Source organism: Toxorhynchites rutilus, chromosome 3 (genome assembly GCF_029784135.1).
Source record: "Toxorhynchites rutilus septentrionalis strain SRP chromosome 3, ASM2978413v1, whole genome shotgun sequence".
NCBI lineage: Eukaryota > Metazoa > Arthropoda > Insecta > Diptera > Culicidae > Toxorhynchites > Toxorhynchites rutilus.
The window spans coordinates 10,760,691-10,775,103 of NC_073746.1; the positions used below are offsets into that span (position 1 = coordinate 10,760,691).

At 36.5% G+C, this 14,413-nt stretch overlaps 1 protein-coding gene across 4 annotated transcripts in view; it reads left to right on the plus strand.

Moving 5' to 3' along the window:
- LOC129780217 (pseudouridylate synthase RPUSD2-like) overlaps positions 1 to 14,413 on the plus strand; it is a 619,255-nt gene that overhangs the window by 116,158 nt on the left and 488,684 nt on the right. For 2 of the 4 annotated variants that reach the window (XM_055788247.1, XM_055788246.1), the window contains exon 1: positions 6,574 to 7,220. The exons of 1 other annotated variant lie outside the window; for it this stretch is intronic. The gene's annotated coding sequence lies outside the window, so the exon portion shown is untranslated. Of the gene's footprint in view, positions 1 to 6,572; positions 7,223 to 14,413 lie in introns of those variants that run through there. One more of the 4 variants, XM_055788248.1, reaches the window with a different exon arrangement.

Sequence of the window (14,413 nt, forward strand, 5' to 3'; positions counted from 1 at the left end):
AACAAATTATTTAGGGAACACCAAGTTATTCAATAAGTTATAATAAGTTATAAATTTATTTGGGTTCGCGTGCCAGTTGCAAAACTCCCTTCAACTAGGATTGCATTTGCGCTAATCTTGATCATAATGAAGCAGTGCTACTCTTTCCGAGGTTGTTGAGATTAACAGAAAGAGTTTTTTTTTCGTGTATTTAGTCACCAATAGAGTAAATGTCGTTCCAGAATTTTGTATGTGATTTGGTTTCGCTTGCCAGTAGCAAAAGTTTCTCCACTAAAGATGATAACTGCGCTTATATCGAGCATGTATTGTTCTGCGAGGACAAGAATGGATCATTAAACAATAATCGTCAAATGATACCACAACAACAAAAAATTAGGGCGACCAAATGGTTATTTCTAAAATTTCGTAGCATTATAAAATAATATTCGCAGTTATAAACAAGCGACTTGAATTAAACTACAGCGTAGTTCTACGTCAACAATGCGGTCGGGTCTTGGACACAACCTCCTATAATTTTTTATTTACATATTTTCAAATTCACCAACATAAAGGATTCGTTTATTTTTACTGTGGCGAAAGTCGTTAATTTAGATTTCTCAACTTTTTCATTTTGTCAAAAAATTTGCCCTCTATACATATGATTGTTGTTCAATCGCTGACTTCGGAAGGAAAGGGTAAAAATGATGTTGGGTCCAGGACAAGATTATGAGTCCCATTCATCGCTCTTGGTGACCAAAAAATGAATTTTGTTGAGAGTGTCAAACATTTTTATAAAAATGAAAAAATCCTTCTTAGCATCATCATCACGCAGCAAACAATCTTTGTGATTGTGGCGATGGCTACCACGACATCGAGCATATTGTCTGGTCGTGTATCCGGTTCCATGCTGCTCGCTCTCAGCTCTCTAGAGCACTGAGAGCAAAAGGCAGACAATCGGATATCCCCGTCCGGGATATCTTAGGTAGCCGTGATCCTGATCTTCTGCTTCATCTATACCTGTTCCTCAGGAACGCCGATGTCAACGTTTAATGATTTTTCCTTCGTTGTGTCCCTGTTTCGTATCCCTCCTATTCGATCTATAAACTTTTACTTAGTCGCGGCAATACATACACACACTCTTTACAGATACACGGGCCAAAGGTTGTGCAGTCCACTGATGATTCAACAAAAGCCAAAGGTTGTACCGCTCATGACAACTCTACACGAGCTGATGATTGCGCCGGCTAGTGACCATTCTATCCTGGATTCCTCGAGAAGACGCACCACGCTAGATATGGGGTACAGACTAGGGGGGCGTTGCTGATTAATGGTCAGCTGCATCCCAATAGGAAGTATCCCGTGTCGGGCACAGGTACAGATCATTGAAGACAGCAACATCACAATTACGAAAACACTTGTAATACTAACCTCGAGCCAACCGCGAGTAATCGGTTACATATTACTAACATAGTTATAAGGCAAACATTGTCGAAATATTGAACTCCCGGCCCCGTCAGGTTGACGCCATATGAGCCTTAATAAAAATATATATTTTGGATAAAAAAAAAAAATCATCACTCCTCGCAATAACGCATAAAACGAAAGCTACGAATTGTTTAGCGTTCATTCAGAAAGTACGCACTTTGGTACAATTTGCGGTGGATTGCTCCTCTAATTTACTCCAAACTTCGGTCGATCGGCTAAACCAACGGCAAAACGTATCAATAGTAAACGTTCACAGGAATTTTGGGGAAACAATTGGTAAACAATTTCCTGCCAACGTAAGAGCTCACTATAGTGTTTGTACAATTACAGGAAATTTGCTGAAATATTACAAAAAAACCTGTGTTTGGCTCTTTCGAAAATCAATGCAAAGCATTTATTTTTTTTTTCGTCAAAGCAACCAATTAACAATTACATAATTTATTAGAGTTTTAAAAAATGTCTTTCATTTTGCGAGACGATCATTATTTATTGAATTATTCATCATCAGAAATGAAGCGATTCTTTCAAATACAAACAAAAAATATCTTTGTACTGAAAGGTCCTACTGAAACATTCTAGGAATTAAATGAAAGCTGGTTGATAAGGTTAATTGAATTTGATATTGACTGATTTAGCAAAAAATGTGTCAGTTCACAAAATATGTTAAAAAAAACAAAAAGGTATATTTTTTTTATTTCTTCAGGTTTCTACATTATTTTTAAATTAACCGTTATCAATTACTTAATGACATTATTTTAGAAGAATTTACTGATTTATTTATTATTTATCGTCAATCTAAATAGACCAATAAATTCTTAATGATACTTATTACTGCTCGCTTAAAACTAAAAGAAACTAGCTGGATAATTAATTGCTATAATTTAAAAGAAAAATTTAACATGATCGAAATAGTTATTCATTTATTTGTTTCGTCAAACCAGCGTAGACTACATATTAGGGTGCCAATGAAAATGGTCATCTCTAACTTCAATAAGTTACCACATAAAAAATGTTCACCACCTCGAAAAAACACCCTGTATCAAATATTAGCTCAATCGGACTTAAGGGAAGGTGGCGCAAAGCAGTTAAAGTTTGAGTTTTTTGAAAATCGAAAAATCACCCAAGGAAAGCGGGGTTTTCGAGAAAAAAAATTTATGCCAAGTGTCTTAAAATTGCATGAAACGTCGAGATCTAGTGTCATCTCTAATTTTTTTTTTCAAAAATCGACACTCTGGAACTTAGTTTTTTCGGAATACGAAAAGAAACGTATGGTTTTGGGTACAAATTAAAATAGTTATCTCGATTTTTCATTCGGAACTTGCTGCGAAATGTTGATTTGCACGATAACATACCCTACGCAAAATATTAGCTCATTCGAACTTCATTTATTAGTGTCACGGACGTAAAAATTTGAGTTTTTTTTTAAACGAAAGGTTACCGAAAATCGGGGTTTAAAAAAAATTGTTAGTGCCAAATGTGTTAAAATTGCATTACTTGTCGAGATTTACTGTTATCTCGAAAAAAAAAAAATTGTAAAAAAAAATTGTAAAAAAAAATTGTAAAAAAAAATATTTTGGCGCTTGGTCGTTATTCCGTCTGAAAAGTCGGTTTTTAACAAAATAATACGTTTTGAGATAACTGTAAATCTCGATGTGTCATGCAATTTCAAGACATTTGGCATCAAATTTTTTTTTGAAAACTTCGATTTCCGGTGATTTTTCAATTTTCAAAAAACTTAAGTTTTAACGTCTGCAACACTGATAAATGAAGTTCGAATGAGCTAAAATTTTGCATAGGGTATATTATCGTGCAAATCAACATTTCGCAGCAAGTTCCGAATGAAAAATCGAGATAACTATTTTTATTTGTACCCAAAACCATACGTTTCTTTTCGTATTCCGAAAAAACTAAGTTCCAGAGTGTCGATTTTTGAAAAAAAAAAATTCGAGATGACACTAGATCTAGATCTCGACGATTCATGCAATTTTAAGACACTTGGCATAAATTTTTTTTTTCGAAAACCCCGATTTCCTTGGGTGATTTTTCGATTTTCATAAAACTCCACGCCACTCTCCGTTAAGTCCGATTTTTCAAAATAACGATCAAATATTAGTTATGGCTTGATCACAATAATATTTTTTCCCAATTCAGCAATTTTATTCATATAGCATTCGAATCAGTCATTTTGGCATTCATGTGTAGCGTGTAATACTGCTTTCTCATGTTAAATCTAAGGCGAAAACATGCCAAAGTCTGCATCATCGGCTAGCTTAGCAATAAATAAATATCGCTGTTTATCTTTCTCTTACTAAAGCACAGTAAATGCGAATTTCTACGTGGATTCCATCAACATCGTCAAATTCATAATATCTATGCCAACCAATGATACTGAAGCTACGGTTTCCCCAACACAGACTTCAAAATCAAGCAGCCTTGAGGGAATCGACGTTACAAATACATTAAAGTAGGGGAGCTTTTGTTCCCACCGGAATGTGTTTCCCTACCACAGACTTTAAATCCTTGGGAAAATTGGCATTGCAAAATTCATGCAAGTCGGGGGCATTTTTGTTCCGACTAAAATATGTTCGCTCTGCACAGGCTTCGGAACCAAGGTGTCCAGGGAAATTGGAATTGCAAATTCATGCAGGTCGGGAGTATTTTTTTTCCGACTGAAATGTGTTTACCTATAAAGACTTCTAAACCAAGGTGTCTGGGGAAATCGGCATTGCAAATACATTCAAACTGCAAGTACTTCTGTACTCGCTTGCCTTTGTGCAGTTTCCCTAACACGGTCTTCTAAACTTAGGTACCTGGTAAAATCGTGCAGCCACTAGAGACATGACATTTGTTCAATCTTCTTACTCACAAGGCAAATATATTGAGTTCTATTGAATTCGGAAATTGTTTCATTCAATCAAAAATTGAATCAATACAAACAAATGATTACTAAGCTAAGGTAGACTCACGTCAACCTTGCGGTTATATCCAGGGTTGCCACATATACAGAATATTCTGTATTTTACAGTTTTTTTTGCCAAATTTCAGATACAGAATCTGTATATACAGAATTACAGATTTTCAGCAAAAATACAGAATTTACAGATTTTTTATAAAACTCAATTTTTAATTATAAATTCATTACAATGAATACATAGATACCTAAGTTATGTAAAATAGAATTTCTTAGTTATGTGTGACCATAATCAATCTGCCAATCGTATATATTGATATTGACTCATTCAAACGATCTTATGACTAAACCGATTATACTGTTCCTAAATTTGGTTCTACAACTCATCAATAATAACGTCATTCGCACTTTTCAATCAGAAAGAAAGTTTTCAATTTTGCGAACTTTATAATGAGATAAAACTGTTATTATTGATCATGTTGGGTAACTTATGTTTGGAGAGCTACGTGCAACGATTCGTTGATGCTGACCTTGATGTGAATGATTTTTAAGACTTTCTTAAGAAGCCTGAGGATGTTTGCGTTGGTATCGATGCAGAAGCAGCTGATAACGGATTGGATGCAGCTAGGAAGTTGATCTTCAATTCGATTTTTTCGTGACTTCTATATTGAACTGGTGAAACAGAACTGCAGCCTTAATAAAGCCTCAAAGTTTCGTCAAGCTACTATACGTTAATAATTTGATGAGCCAATTTTCTCAATTCGTCGAAACAGTTAAAAAACAGGGCATAAATTGAGTGAGTTGAGTGGATATAACTTTGTCCCAGCTGTTGGATGCCAAAAGGCTTGATGGGAAATTTTTGTATCCATTGCTAAAGTCGTTTGTAAGACATTTTTGATGACATTCATCAATATGTGTTGAGCGAATATTTTTGCCTTACAGTGCCGACAAACAAAGTCCGAAAATCGGTTGGCTCCCACAATTATGAGCTCTATTTCAAAAGCGAAGAACTATATGCATTACCTAATTTTGGTTTTTGCAAACGTAAGGACAATTGTCAACACTAACGAGACGCGACACGAGACTAAGGCTAACTATGTATCGGCTCAAGGAGCAGCGTCAAAGATGAAGTTGAAGGAAAATTTGAAGATGAAGTTAAACAAAACCATACAAAAACATCATACAATTCAGAGGTGAAAAACTTTTTTATGCTTTATTTCGTTGTTCAACTTTAAACCCATAAATAAAAAAAAAGTTTAAAGTGAAAATAAACCTTTATTTTCATTGTTTTCTCTCAAATTTCGGACACAGGTTTTTTATACAGATTTTTTGCCTTAAAAAACAGATATACAGATTTTTTCAGAAAATTATACAGAATTAAATATGGCAACCCTGGTTATATCATAGATATAACCCACCCATTTTTTCAATGTAGAGATCTAACTACAATGATGTTGGGAACTCCTAAAAGTCCCTAATGGGATTAATTTTCAGCAATTTTTTAGTTATAGACAAAGTTATAGTTGTGTATTAGTTATTAGGTAAATTTTAGAAAATGTTTTGTCCTTTCCAAAAGACTATCTAGACTAGTTCTGGAGAAATTTAGTATGCGAAAGTGTTAAGTTTTCTTATATCTGCAGAGTTTTAATAGATCCTGACAAAGGGCTTTTGAGTTCGCGTAAAATCCCTCAAAATTCTTTGAAAATGGACGCAAATAAGTCAGAATTATTATTTCGACAGAATCGACTTCAATGTGTTTTTGAATTATCAACATTTTATCGCACCACAATCGCGGAACTCAGTTTTCCACGCGAGTTCCTGAGCGAGTTTGAGTTCTTCTCGCCCATCTCTGAGAACACTCACTCAAGAGTTCCGCCCAATTCAGCTCTATTCAAACTCACATGGTTTTTCCCACTTATTATCCCTCGGCGGTTCTCTCGCTGAGTGCGGCGAGCGAAGCTGCGCTTCTTCTCTGATGCTCTCACTATCCCAAAACCCGAAACCACAACGTGCGCGCGAACTCTTGAGAGAGCGCACCCATCGCACCGGATCGCACGGCGTGAGCGAGCACAACAAAAACCCGAACCCGCGGAGACTTGTTTATCAATCTCTCGTGTCTGACGACGATCGTGTCCGGCCCCGCGGCTTCGGCTTCGGTGGGGCTGTGGAGCATATGCCAACTATATTATCCAATTGTGCTTCGGGAAAATCCTTCAGTCTATCGCGACCCGTTGCTTATGTCTGTTATATGACGCCATCGAAACCAGTATCTCTCAGTGTGTCTACGTATCATCCGGTCGGTAGCCGTTTTTCTCGGTGTGTTGTATCTTGTGACTTTCCCAAAACCCTCCTCTGTCTCCCAGCCGCGTCGAATTCGTACCGCCACCACCCAAGAAAAAGGTAGAAAGGAGCAGAACATCGGTCGGAAAAATTGGCTGCAATCTCCTTTCGCGGTTTTGCCCTTCCCTTGGAAAGGGTGGGTGAGAAAGGAGGTGTGTGTGTGTGTGTGTGCCACGCCGCACGTGAAAAACACTAGCGGAAGTTAACGAATCCTTTTTGGGCGCGCGAGTTTGTGGTCGCATCGTGAGCTTAACAAAAAACGGTGATTCCTTGTCGAATATATCGGAGTTTGAGTGTGCAAGAATATCTTGTGTCGTGTGCGCGGTGAATCAAATGCCAATCTGTTTGTGAAACGGAGCTTTAGCGAGCATTACAACAAGGAAAAGGGCAGAGAAACAGGAAAACGATACGCGAAAAAGTGTTCTTTAATCTCTGTGTGTTTTGCCGATAAGAGAGCACGTGTGAAAGTGGAAGCTGTGGATCCCAGATTAAGCAGCAGTTGAAAGTGTGTGTATTATCAGTAGTTTTCAGTCCTGAAATGTTTTGTTATTTTTTGCCACCGGTGTCTTCCGTGAGGGAGCGAGTGATTCTATCTATTTTGGTCCCGATGCTGTTGTTGGTGCGGTTTTCTTCCGAATCATACGCTGAGGCGCTTTTAAAACATTAAAGATGTTGATGCCGCGCTGGTCATGATAGCTAGAGCTCCTAGGAGAGCACAATCTTATGTAGGAGCAAGTGAGAGTGATGGAAAACGTCGTGGAAAACTGTGTGGGATAAGATCAATTTTTTCTTTTGTTTTTCCGTTGATGTGAAGCAACAAACTATGTGACGATTCCCCACTTCAGCCATAATGTCAAACTCCTTTTGTTGTCGTAAACATGATTTGAATTGCTCCTCGAAGCGCGAAGAGCGAGAGACAACCACACACGAGCAGAGGGAAATAAATCGTCGCGGATTCGTGTTAGTATGCCAAACGAAATGGAATTGGAAATGCCGCCAGAGCGCATAGCATAGAAGCATAGCGAGGGCGACGGCGAGATTGAAATACGGGAGAAAAATTACATAATGCTTCGGGGCTCGCGCGTTCGACTTTCCGAAATGACAGCGCTTGAGGAAGCAACAACAACAACAAAAAAAGATAGATGAAAACGCGAATGATGAAAAGGCATATGTCGCACGCGGAAACGCGGAGAAGTGGGTGCGAGACAGAGAGAAACTTCGAAAAGTGTTTGAACAGCGCGCTGTGAGATGACATCTTTGAATAGATAATGACGACGGTTTCGTCTCCTAGAATTTTGTCCCGTCTCCCCCGATGATGGGTAAGGGAGGGGGATTAGTTCGGTGGGTGATCATATCCATGCGCGGCGGGACGGAATCTATTGTTCCTGTAGTGCTGTTCGGAGAATTGTCGTTGTGATGAGGTGGGATGGGATGGATTTTCGAAGGTGCTGCCTCTTCGAGTGATGTGTGATTTTGATGAACGTGTTTCGACGTTATACTTGAGGCGAATATGATTTTAAGCAGAATCGATCTGAAGATTTGTGGAAGTATTTTTAAACATGTGCACTGAAGCTATTGCTGAGCTTCCAACGTATCGACAAATACGCGAATTTCGCTGGATGGCTATGTATACACATTGCAAACCATTCACTGTTTACCTTGAAAAGCAAACAATTTTCAAGAGTTGGGTACTTCGATTGCAAGTTCTTCATTCTCGCGCAATTCGCGACGTGATTGAAAAACTATCACGGAGCTTTCGGAGAATTTGTTTGTGGTTTATTTGTAATGAATGCTAATCACTTCTAATCAATGTTAGAACGCATCTTCTCGAGTGATGGAAACGTACGGATGCGTCTATCTTTAATATGGAGGTTCAAATTGTTGTATTGAATGCCAACCAAAACGATCTCGCATTACTCCTACATTATTCTTTAGGAAAACATCGAGTACAGTAATGCTTTTGAATCCAGAGGCTTCTTAATCTGGACACTTTTTCATTATATTCAATGTCATGCCAAAACCATAACATTTTTTGCATGTTGAATTAGTTACTATTGTATCAATTTAGTGTAGCGTCAAGCATTGTACCTAGCTGTTGACAAGAAATGGCAAAAATCAAAACAAATATCTGTGTTTCACAAACTCATATCCGCAATAATAAGTATATTCGGAAGATGATTTTAAATCCGGACGGCGGATCAAAGTGAACGATGAAAATTCTCATTAAATGAGTTGCATAAGAGTGGCCGGAATTGAAATCATGAATAAAATAGTGTCCGGATTTGAAATCAGACACAATGAAGAAATTTACAAATTTTGAACAAATATAACATGATTTTGTGGAATTCTGTGATTCATAACTTACATGAAAGCCTTCTAATTCTATAGGAACGGTAACTTTTTGGACTATGATATGCCAATATTTTTTAGTAGTTGAAGTATTTGAAGTATTTAAGATGAAATTTTACTCTGTAAATTTAGAAGAGAAACAACCGAAACAAACGAAATGCTAATTCGTAACAACTGAAGCTATTAAAAGCTTAATTGGTTGAGATGATGAGGATTGAAGGAGAGGGAACTAACAGTGATATTAATCCTTATAGAAACAGTTAAAGGGGAAACACAATTTTAACATTTTCATTTTCCATGATAAACAATTGAATTTGGCACAGATGAACAGGCCTTCAATAAAGAATAAAGAAACACTGCATTTGTTCGCATGATTTACAATAGGTTTTGCAGCTGTTTCGCTTTCTAAGTTTCAGTAAACAACATTTAGTTGGATTTAAACGCAACACTGCACTCAACAGTTTTACAAAATCAATGTACGATATTTAAAATTTTAGGAAATTTTTCAAGTGCCTTCTATTTGTTGTAAGCTAACACATGAAGATAACATATACATCATTTTCAAGCTTCTAATATTGGTGGCACCTGTTCCAAATGAGTAGTAAATGCCTGATAACTCGACTTGACTCGAAACTCGATGGTACATTATGATATTTGTTTTTCGCTCGTGCCTTCCCTATCAGGACCATGTATACAGATAAATAAATTGAAAATAGTTTCATTTAATCACCGCTCAGATATCCGCTTTATCCTACTGCTTGTACAATGCTTACGTACACATTTTATGCGGCACATGAAATCAGGGTTTTCAAAAAAAAAAATAAGCCAAATGTCTTCAAATTACATGAAACATCGAAATCAACTGTCATCTCGATATTTTTTTTTATCAAAAATCGGCTCTCTTGGACTTTTTTTTGGAATATGAAGCTGAACGTATGGATAAGGGTGCCAATAAAAATGCTCATCTCGATTTTCCATACAGGACTTCCTGGGAAATATTGATTTGCTCGATAAAATACCATATACAAAATTTCAAAAATCATTCGGACTTAATTTACTAGTGCCGCAAACGTCAAAATTTGAGTTTCTTGAATCCCGAAAAGTTTCTTGCTCCCGTGGCCGAGTGGTTAGCGTCATAACTAACATGCCGGGTGTTCGGGTCGGGGGAATTTTTCGTCAAAGAAATTTCATCCGACTTGCACTGTGATCACGCGTATTCTAGAGCTTGCCACTCAGAATGCATTCAAGGCGTGTAATTTGGCATAGAAATCTCAACTAAGTACTAATAAAAATGACGCAAGTAATACTACGTTGAGACGGCGAAGTTCCTCTAGGAACGTTAGTGCCATTGAAGAAGAAGAAGAATCCCGAAAAGAAATATGTTGGTTTCAAGTGTCTTAAAATTGCATGAAACATCGAGAATTTAAATTTGTGACACTCGTTCGTTTTTTCCGTCTGAAAAGTCGATTTAAAAATATTTTTTTTCGGATAACAAATAAATCTTATGCAATTTTTAGACTAGGATTGGATCTTTCCCTTTCCGATTTCCGAATTTTGGGTCGATTATTTATACTCCGAAAAATCGCACCTTGGGCGATTTATACAGTTTTTGATTTCTTTTCACTGTATATAATCGAATCCTGTATATAATCGAGTCAAAAAAAATGGTTTATTTGTTTTTTTTAATCTATTTTTTGTTTTTTTGAAAATAAAAGAGTAACTTGATTTTTGATTCATCCCCTCAAAGTCAGAAAACACCTTTCTCACATGGAAAAAATAAATTTATCCAGATTCTCTCAGGAGGTGATAGATGATCATATTTGATGAAAAAAAAAATCCTCCTACGCATATGTTTGAATTTCAACAATGACAGAGTTATTGAACTTTTTTTTTTGTTTCGGACTCTGTTGCCTCAAACTGGCTCTACATTGAAAAGTACGCTACGGAAGACGATTCTGATGAATTCATTTGAAAGATGAGAAAATTTAGTGTAGAATATAATTGTAAAACATCTAAATTAGTGGATTTAAATAACATTTTGGAAGTGAAAAACTTAAAAGTTAATAATTTTTTATGTGTTATTATTAATTTTATCCTAAAAATTAATATAAAACTAGATTGTTTCTATCAATTAAATTGAAGTTCTTTAAGCGCTCTACAATTTGTTCTTGGAAACCCTACTTATATCGTTCTTTATTTGGCTGCAATATCAATATACGGGTAAACTTCGATATAACGTACATTTCACTTTCAAAATTGTACGTTGTATCGAATTGTACGTTATATCGAAGCATAATAAAGTACTCACAAACGTAGTCTATAATACATTATTGTGTTGCTGTTTTAGTCAAGTTAATGAATAACTTCAATCAGAAGACAAATCCAGCCTTTCTCATGATGTTTCCCTTCGTACTGTTGATTAAAGCTTGGTTCATTTAGAATCTGGAATCACAAAACTAGCTGTATTTCGAGATCGATTGAAGGTAAAAAACTTGTTTTAGCATCACAATACAGATAATTCATTGTTCTATCAGAATAAAAATATTGAAAAAAAAAATCCTTTACACTTTGAAAAGGTGTACGTTATATCGAAGTTTCCCTGTATAAACAATCCTGGTGAAAATTCAAGCAAAATCCTCAAAAATCACGATTTTTACACCACTGTACATATAATAGCCACTTAAATTTCACCTTAACGTTGAAAAGTTAAATTTCTTCTTGAAATAAGTCATATTTGAAATATTTTTTTTTAAACTGTATATAATCGAGCCCAAAATTGTATATAACCGAATGACATATAATCGAGTCTGTATATGATGCAGTCTGTATATAATCGAGTTTGCGCTGTTAATTTTCTTCTGTGCGGCAATAAACAACTTCTGCTTGTTTTTTTAAAAGCGATGGGAAAAGCTAGAGGTGCAAAGTACAACATCAAACTTTTGGAAGTATTTCTGAAATGCCGTTGCTTGATTTTAGATTACACATGAAGATGGAATATATCCCATCTTAAAGCTGCTAGTTTTGACTATCGTACGTATATATTTCCTACTTAACGTGTGTGTGTGTGTGCGTAGAGAACAAAAATGTCGAGAAAATACAAAATTATATTTTTTACATTACTAAGTGGATTCTCTAGACTTCGAAAAGACTACAGCGTTTCAAAAATCACTCCAAAACAAGGATGTCGCGCCTCTTAACACATTAGGCTCACGAGTTTTCTCCTGTTTAGCTTTCCGTCTGTTATGGAAGGATGACGAAATAATCCGTGTTTTCTACACTTGATGGTTAAATCCTTGGTCTGCCAAGAATCTAACAAGACCTACCAATGGCTCGCCTTTGCGGTTCCGAACACGTTAAGCCCCGATTTGGTCTTGCTGCGCTTTCCATTCAGCGCGCATCAACAGCATTTGCACAATGTCAGTGTCGGTCCCAGTTCCCAAAGATACTTATTGTATAGATAGATAATAGTCAGCAATTCGACTAGAAAGTGGTCACATTTTGTAAAACATCCGAAAACAAACCGTATATATTTTTATTTCAGTATTTTGTAACTGTCAGTCCCAGTTGGTCAGCACTTTTCTACCAAAAAGCTCAACGCTGGGCTTAACGTGTTAATGTGTTAAGAAACTAGTATGCACTAGGCCATAGCCCTGAATCAACTCCATATCCGCATACAGAACATTGAATAAATTATTTTTTAAGGCTTTTTACGCTCATTGAGAGTGGATACGATGCTAAAAAGGGTGGAATAGCCCACACTTTATGGATGTTAAGGTATCAACATTTTTTTGTTGTTATCTGCCTTTCTGGAACATTCCTCAGAATAAGAAGCAAATGTTTCTTAACAATTACCTGATGAAACGTGAACCATACTGCCGTAATCTCGCAAAGTGACGCAAGCGCCAACATTGACATTTTGCGTTTTTTGTTATAGATCGATAAAGAATACCAAATCCTTCCAAACAACTGTGAAAATTTACAGAAATGTGGAAAAATGACCCCGTAAAAGCTTGAAAACGGAGTGGCGCAAGCGCCATTTCCACTGTGGTGGGGCGCAAGCGCCATTTTCCCTATGTTGTGACGTAATTTGATAGTGATGCGATGTGATTTTTTGATCTGTACTGATAGAGTACGATGAACGAGCAGGGACAGCAAATTTCACATAACAACATCTTCCGCAATGAACGTTTAGCATAATAAAAGTAACATGCCTTCTTTCTTGTAAAACAACACTTTTCCGAAAAGCTTGTCATGCCAAATATTTTAATCAAAAGTAGTCCATTTTAGTTTTATAATAGCAATTTTGTTTCAGAATTACAAATCATGCACTAAGCTCACAAAACCATGTACTTTAAATTCATAAAATCAAAGTCATCTTAAAGTAAAGGATATCCTAGATTGAAGTGTTTTGCTGTTCTCACATATAGCTCATAAAGATTAGAACTAAATAGTTCAAACTCATCAATTTAATTGTTGATTACAAGGATTCTCTAATATGTAGTGTCTTTTTTCTTCAGGCATCAAGGGACAAAGCTTCTTGGCGATGTTTACTTTCCTCGCCTGTTCAATTCCTCTTTCGGATAAATTGAAGCTGAGTGTTGATTAATGGGTAAATGTCGAATTTGGTGAAAAGCTGCACTCTTCTCAATGCTCCAAACGAAACATCCTCGTGTAAACTGTATCTGTTTTACTTCAGATAATTTCGGACGGCATTATGTTATTTAACACGGATGGTTTCAATTGAATTTTGAATTCGAAAAAATCGGTGCTGTCCAGAATTATTACAATCGGGTTCTCAGCTACGTTAACCTGTTCGACGCATGCTCCAAAGTTGGGAAAATGTGTGAATTTTTCTTCCTGATGCTTCGCTCAACGGCAGCATGTTGGAGAAAATAATTGGAAACAGATTCTCACATACTTTGATGGATGAACGTCAATCGGTTGTGGAAACAGCGACTCAAATTTGCTGTTTCCACAACAAACTGGCGTTGGTGGCATAGCTTAAATAAAACTGCATTTTTTTCAAAAATCAAGCCGATGGCAATGTTTTTCCATCAACAATACACATTTTGTACAGATCAGATTTTCGTAATGTACGCGTATGCTTATTATACATGCAATTTTACAAAAAGTCTCGTACTGAAAATTCTTACCTCTGGCGCTTGCGTCACTTTGCGAGATTACGTATATTTTTCTCGTGCCTTCGCTACCTGGATTGCTGGTCATAATATGGAAGCACTAAATGCGCATATATCGCTGATATACTGCATTAGAGATGCTAATTTAATGCCGTAATGAAGCTGTTAGTGAATGCTCATTCTTACCCGGAGTTACTCGTCTTTTTAGCCA